Raw genomic sequence first — 7,184 nt, 5'->3', positions numbered from 1 at the left:
AAGTATATGTTTCATCTGGTTCTCATGTATTAAATGTCTAATTACAGTATACAATATTTAGTTCGCATAAATAAAATGCCCATTTGCATGATCCAAAGTCAATGGTACGCCTGGTTTATATAAATGGAATGTCTATTTGTAGAATTCCAAGTTAATGATACGTCGGGTTCACGTAAAAGAATTGTTTACTTGCGGTATCCAAACTTAATTGTATGTAGGCCTAGATTTTACACATAAATGGAATGGCTATTTGGATTATTTAAAGTCAATGGTGCATCAGCCTTATTTCGCCGACCATAATTATTGGTTTTTCATTTTGTAGTAAATTATGCTCAATGATATTAATCCGATTGTTCTTCCCTTTATCTTTGTACGGTATTTGTAATGTGCTATTTAGATTATTCGTTAACTAACATATGTTGCGACTGTTGTTTACCTTTTTATTGTTATCTCGCAAATAATGTCATGGCAACCAATCAACCCATAAGGCCCATGTTAAATTTCCAAAATTATACACGTAGAGAAAAGACCTGTGGTCGGATTTGTACCATTTCAGATTTATACCTTCCCATAGTCGGTTACTATGATTGTGCTAATTTGGTGCAGATCGCTTTAGCCGTTTGGGAGGAGTATTTGTAAAACAAAAGCAGGAGTGTAGAATGTATAAGAGCTTCGCTCGCTTCGCTTCGCTCCGCTCCGCTCAATTAAACTAAAATTGTGATTCTTCTCTAACATGCTGTTTTTTTGTTTTTTTTTAAATAAAATTTACAATAATTATAAAGTTAAACTGTATACATACACCTATTGTATTTGACTGACTGATGGATACACTATAAACGTACATCAAGCAAATTGTAATAACTTAGATCTTTATCAATTTGGGCTTAACAAATCGAATAGATCATTTTAAAGCATGAGTTTTATTAAATGTGCAATACTTATATACATCGCACACATGTAATCCATTTGGACCATTCCGCGTCTCGAGTCCAAATGAAACACGTGTCTCTGAATTCTTGCAGCTCCATCACGTCTAAGATATAAACTTAAACTCCACTTTCTCCTTTATTGAACTCAGTGAATTGGACTGACCACCCTAGAATCCCTTTTTTCCGTTTTTGAAATGGTGTATGAAAATGGTATTTTCCATTTACGATTGAATGTTAATTGTCTTCTTTAAATCTTTACAAATATTCTATAGTACATAGATGGTAAAAATTCTTCCAATGAATATACTTTGTAGTACTGGGCTTAGGAAATACGTTATTAAAACGTTTTCATTAGCTCGCTAGTGATGTTAATTGTAAAAATTAGCATGTGCCCCACGTTTTTCGTTTTAATTCTTACAAGTATTTATTCTCTCAAAATATTTATAAATTATTTTAGTGACAACATATTCTGGGGTGATATTGCGTACATCAACTTGGATGGAATAATCTATTTTCATGCTACAAAAATTTTGTGTTTAAAAGCTCGCAATGTGCTCAAGGTAAAATAATATTTCTATTTTCAGTTTAAAACAGGTTATACAATACAACGTAGTTATTTTTCCTTTATCTTAAATCTACAATAAATAATGTGACATACGCACGTTTAGAATAGTAGTTTTTGTTACTAGTCCCTAAAGTAGGCTTTTTTGGGGCGATATCATGTTTAACGTCACAAAAATGGGGGAAATTCGAAACACAAAAAAACATTTAAGGACGAGTTACGAACAACATGTTTCATTACATTGTCATATATTATAGCAGAAAATACAAAATATAGCCAAACCCGTTTGATTAAAAAGGAATGTTTATTTTAGAACAGCTGATTGGTTTTTGAGATAAGCTTTGACATAACCATATGATTCGAGTCCGTAAAATTTTACGGACTAGTCCAAAAAGCTATCTTTAGGGACTCAAAACGACCCATAAGACAGCTGATTTTGAGACAGTGTAATAAAAGAGGTTTTTTGTAATTAAAAATTGAAGCATCCTCTATTGGTAGAGAAAGTTTACAAACAGCTGTCAAAAAGTTTGTTATTGCTTCGTCTCGTCAGTGTTACCAACAGTTGGTGAACCATGAACAATATTCCCTCTCTGATATAACCTTAGTAACGATAAAATATTACAAACCTACTTATTGAGGATAGAAAACATGTCTCCTGTTTGGAAATGCACAAAATAAACAAACACCTTCCAGAGAGGTTTTAAGTTAAACAAATTTACTAAACTCCTCTTTATGTTAGAGGGGTTAGATTAGTATTTTACGCAACGATTGCGTTAAGTTAGTCTTTACGACACGAGTAGAAAATTTAAGAATTATATAATTAATATTGTTATATAATTATATGATTATATAATTATAATTACGAAATCTTAAAAACTTCTACGAGTGTCGTAAATACTATTAACGCGAGTTGCGTACACTACTTTACCTACGACCGTTTTTTTAATTACTAACATTCTGGTTTTTTATTCCTGACAATCCCTTACTTTTTAGAGAGGTTATGTTTTCGTTTATTGTCATTGCCACTGAAAGTGATGCAGCGACTTATTGTATAATCAGCTGATTTCATGTAACTACGTGTTTGCAAAACTTTGTTAAATAATGCATTACTTTTTCAGGGAATAGGTTCTGCTAATAGCAACATTCTTACCATAAATACTGTATCAGGTACAATAAGGGAAATATTGCATATTTTTTTGGACAACTGAATAATAGTGAAACTGTTAATTTACAGTTAGATTTCAGCATCGAATATGTAGTCCACAACGAGTTGTGTGAAAAGTGGTTAAGCTGGGTTTTCCTAGACGCGGAGTCGGCCAGCGGAGAGAGGAACGCGGAGAGCGGAATTGAAATTAACATGGCATTCCGCTCCGCTGCTAGGAAAACAGTAACATTAAATTACCTAAGACAAGCTGAGTCCGCTCTCCGCGTTCCTCTCTCCGCTGGCCGACTCCGCGCCTAGGAAAACCCGGCTTAAGAGGGTTTCAAAATAAACCAGAAGCACATTTTCATTAATCAATTTAACCTTATTTTGTTTCGTCCATTTGAAGAATTGCTGGCATGTAATTTCATACCATTTTTTCGATTTTGGTGGCAAAAGATGAGCAACAAACAGTTTGTGCTCTCATTTAAATCTCGTCAGCTTCACTTTTACTAACTGACATTTTAAAATCAGTTTAATCTACCTTCCTTTAACGTCTACCAACTTAGGTTAAGAATACGCGAGAATCGACAGGAACTAGTCGAATCAACAATTACAATTGTCAACTCATCAGCTGATCAGCTGATTAGTTGACGTTCGAAGCATTACAATTTTTGATCAGCTGATTAGTTAACGTTCGAAGCATTACAATTTAAAATCTTTTCTCTCAATCCTTGAACCTCATTGGTCCGTTACCCGTGTTGTTATGAGAAAAACTATGCTGTTATGAAATGAAACTATGCTGTTATTAAAGTAAACGGCTGTAAAGTGATATTTTTCAATTCTGAGTAGTGAATCTAAATGGCTACTTTAAAAAAAACGGTCGTAGGTAAAAGTGTTTAACATAAGAAAAGAAATATGAGTTTATATTTTATATTTATATTTTTATATAAATATATTTATATTATATTTATATATTTATATTTATATTTATATTTTTATATTTTATATTTTTAATATGCGACAGAAAACATCAAGTTGGGCTCTTGTGACCGGAAACATGCGGTTGTATGCTTCAAAACAGTTAAGTAACGATAATATCAAACAATATGTATTTTACCAAACTATTATGAATAACCAGCCTCCACAGAAGAAAGTAAATGTAGTTAATTAGAGAAGTAATACACGTACTTAACGAGGAACGTATTCTCCTTTGCAAGGTAAACCTGACTTCCAAGTTACCTCTCTATAGGAGTGACAGACTGGACTCATTATTAGAACGGAAATCATCTTGTCGAACTAAATTACTAACCAAGTTGACATCGTACCCTCAGTAAATTACAACAGCATTGGTCTTTACGTGGGCGGAAATTATCTAGTAATCTCACTGAATTGCAGATGATACTTTGAATAAATTTATGTATGAATTGGCCTTAAGGGTAGGATGCATTTTTCTTGTATTGGTCTAATAAAGCTGAAATTCAGATGACTATTTTAAATCTGCTAACAATGGTAAGTGCTAGAGCTATTTTTAGACCTACAAATACATACGGGATGGATTGCAATTAATATTACCTGATTTAGCTTAAGATTGAATGTTGCTATGATTTCAGGAAAGATTCATTTGACAGTTTGGCATCCATGATGTCTTATATAACTTAATCATAATCCATGCTACAAACTAGTAGTCAATAAAATAAGTAAAACTGGAGTAATTTTGAACTAAAAAATACACATAATAGAAAAAGAGAACGACAGTAAATTACGCGATATTTCTTTTTAGACCCAAACTGTAACTGTGTTGGCAGCAAGTTGCAGAATGACTAATGGGGGTTTGTTTCCAACAGCTTTGCTTGCTTTTATTTTATAGTTTATTTACTTATCAGGTAACGTCTTTTGTTCATTTTCAGCCTCTGGATCACTGATTTTTACAACAAAATGTTTAAATTACCTGTATCCGTCAAGTGATCCTAGATTTTTAACCTCGCTCCCGCACCTGCACCCATGCAAACGAATTGGAAGCGTGATTCCATGTGCAGGAACGAGGAGCGGCTCACAAAAAACTACCAAACAACCAGAAAAACCGTGGAGGAAGGTTCAAGAACAACGCGTCATATGAGAGAAACGAACTGTAATGAACAGTTAAAATCAAACAAGGAACAAATTAATAACAATAATTCATCATTCTCAAAAACTCCAAAAAATTTAGCATTCCCATCACTACTAGATCACAATCATGTCTTTAATTATCATAAGATAATTAACTTACACTTCCTTTAAAAATAAATTACTAAAATCACAATTTTTTAAAGATATTTTTTAAAGCATTAGTCATGGAAAAATTACCATTTTTAGGGGCCCCATATTTGAATAAATAAATTAGAAGAATAAATAGGCTACTATATATATAAATACATGAACAAACTTAAGTCTCCAACGGTGAAATAAATATCCATATAAATAACAAGTAGGTTGTATCTTTATCTAACTTCTCTCAGTCCATGGCGGAAGAAAAAAAGTTTAACACATGCACAATAACTTCCGATAAATTTTGCGGGCCAAGCGGATGGCACCGGAGGGTCCATGAAGCTGGGCGGGGAAGGGACCAGAGTCCAAGATAGGTCCAGATGGTCCTAGTTTCCCCGCCGAGGCTCCAAGTGCTCGTGTTGTCCTCCTCCGGGCCTCATCAGGTACACACGGCGAGCGTAAATTACTTCATAGTTTCGTAGACGACGCACAAAATAGAAATAAATAAACTGCTTTGCATTTTAAATTACATAAAAGTTGATGCAGTTCGATTGAGAAAATTTTCAACGAAGTTTTCAGTTTTGACGTCTCGGAGCCTATGACAACTTCACGGCAGGAGTAAGAAGAAGTGCATGACACACATATTCACTGGAAACGTCAAAACAGTTACATAGCAAAGCAAATACTAAACAAAACACAACTTGAACACTGAAACAGAAAATGAGTCGACTTGTAGTTGGTTGACTACAGCTGTTTCGTGTTTATAAACTCATCTTCAGGTCAAATGTTGCATATATTTATTCCATGGAATGGTCGTCATGAGGTTAATTTCACAAATAACACTTCCACGTACACCAAACATTAAACATAAATTGGCCAAAATGTATTAATTTCATGGAATAAATCAATGCAACATTTGACCTGAAGGTGTGTTTGTTAACACGAAACAACTGAAGTCAACTAACTACAGTACAATCTAGGATCACTTGACGGTTACAGATAATTTCAAGCTTTTGTTGTAACGTCTATCTCATTTGGTGCTAATATGCTATATGATTATTTATTGAGTCAGATGATAGTGTGGTTCAACTTCGATATGAATCAGTATAGTAATCTACTGTCTGGTACTTAAAAGTTCAAAAAAAAATTTTTAATGGACCAAAATTAATACTGTATATCCAAACAGTTGGTTATATTTAAATATCGACCTTTAACTGCAAATATATAGTTTTTTGTTTTGTACGTTTCATGTCTTTGATACGTGTATAAGTTAGAAAGGTAAAACGTTGTCTCTGCTATTGAGAGTTTTTGACCGCCGACTATTTGAGCTATACTTATTATTAAATAGACAACTTGAGTTCATTATGCTAAAGCCTCAAGAAAACGCAACAAAAGACTTTAAAAAGCCTAAACGTCTTATAGAGTTGTATTCTGGCCTAAATAATGAAGGCTGTGAAAATCCCAATTTGCATTTGTTAGCAGTTCGGATAAATCGAGTTTTACAAACAATAAAGCAGAATGAGAGTTTATGTCAGTACATTTCCTGAAAGCAATATGTCGTGAATCTTTGTTTTAACTTGTTTGTATGAAGTAAGTTAACTAGTAACAATTTTTAAATATACTAAAGCACTAAACAATTCGTCCATACGAGTATAAACGATTTTTTCGGTCGAACAATTTGCTCATACAAAGCTCAGAATTTTGTAAGTCTATTGTACCTATAAATCAAATATATGTAATAAAAGTATTATGTAAGAAATGAAAACGATTATAGGTTAGGGCCTATTACTTGATTATTGCTAAAAAGAAACATCAAAATCTAAAATGTCACAAAAAATATCGAGCAACGTATCATGATTTAAAATGCATAAGCTAGTTATTTTCGACATTATTAAATCCATAAATCTAGCCCTGGCAGCAAGATATGATCCTGGTAAAAGACATGATAATGTAACGGATCACCGAACCAGGCCCGTCTCCGGATAATAACGTTTTAATGACCTCTCGATGAAGAAAGCATGCAATACGATGAAAAACTGCTACCTTACTATTATACGTTGCTTCTTTTACACTACATTCACCTTTATTATTTTTTAATAATTTGTTTAAGATTTTTATCGTTAAAAAACTTGTAATACGGTCAAAGAATAATAATTGGTTAGCGAACGAAATGTTTTACAATACTAAGATTGTGTTACCAGTTGATCTCAATCCATAAAATATCTGGTACTTAGAAGACATTTTACTTACTTAAGGATATCTATAAGGTATACCATGTTATGTTTCCACAGTAAATGTTGATAAC

This window comes from Macrosteles quadrilineatus, unplaced genomic scaffold (assembly GCF_028750875.1).
Source record: "Macrosteles quadrilineatus isolate MER2022 unplaced genomic scaffold, UCM_ALF_1.0 Scaffold_3__2_contigs__length_128488019, whole genome shotgun sequence".
Taxonomy (NCBI): domain Eukaryota; kingdom Metazoa; phylum Arthropoda; class Insecta; order Hemiptera; family Cicadellidae; genus Macrosteles; species Macrosteles quadrilineatus.
The sequence above is the reverse complement of the archived record's forward strand: the minus strand, read 5'-3'. Positions refer to the sequence as shown.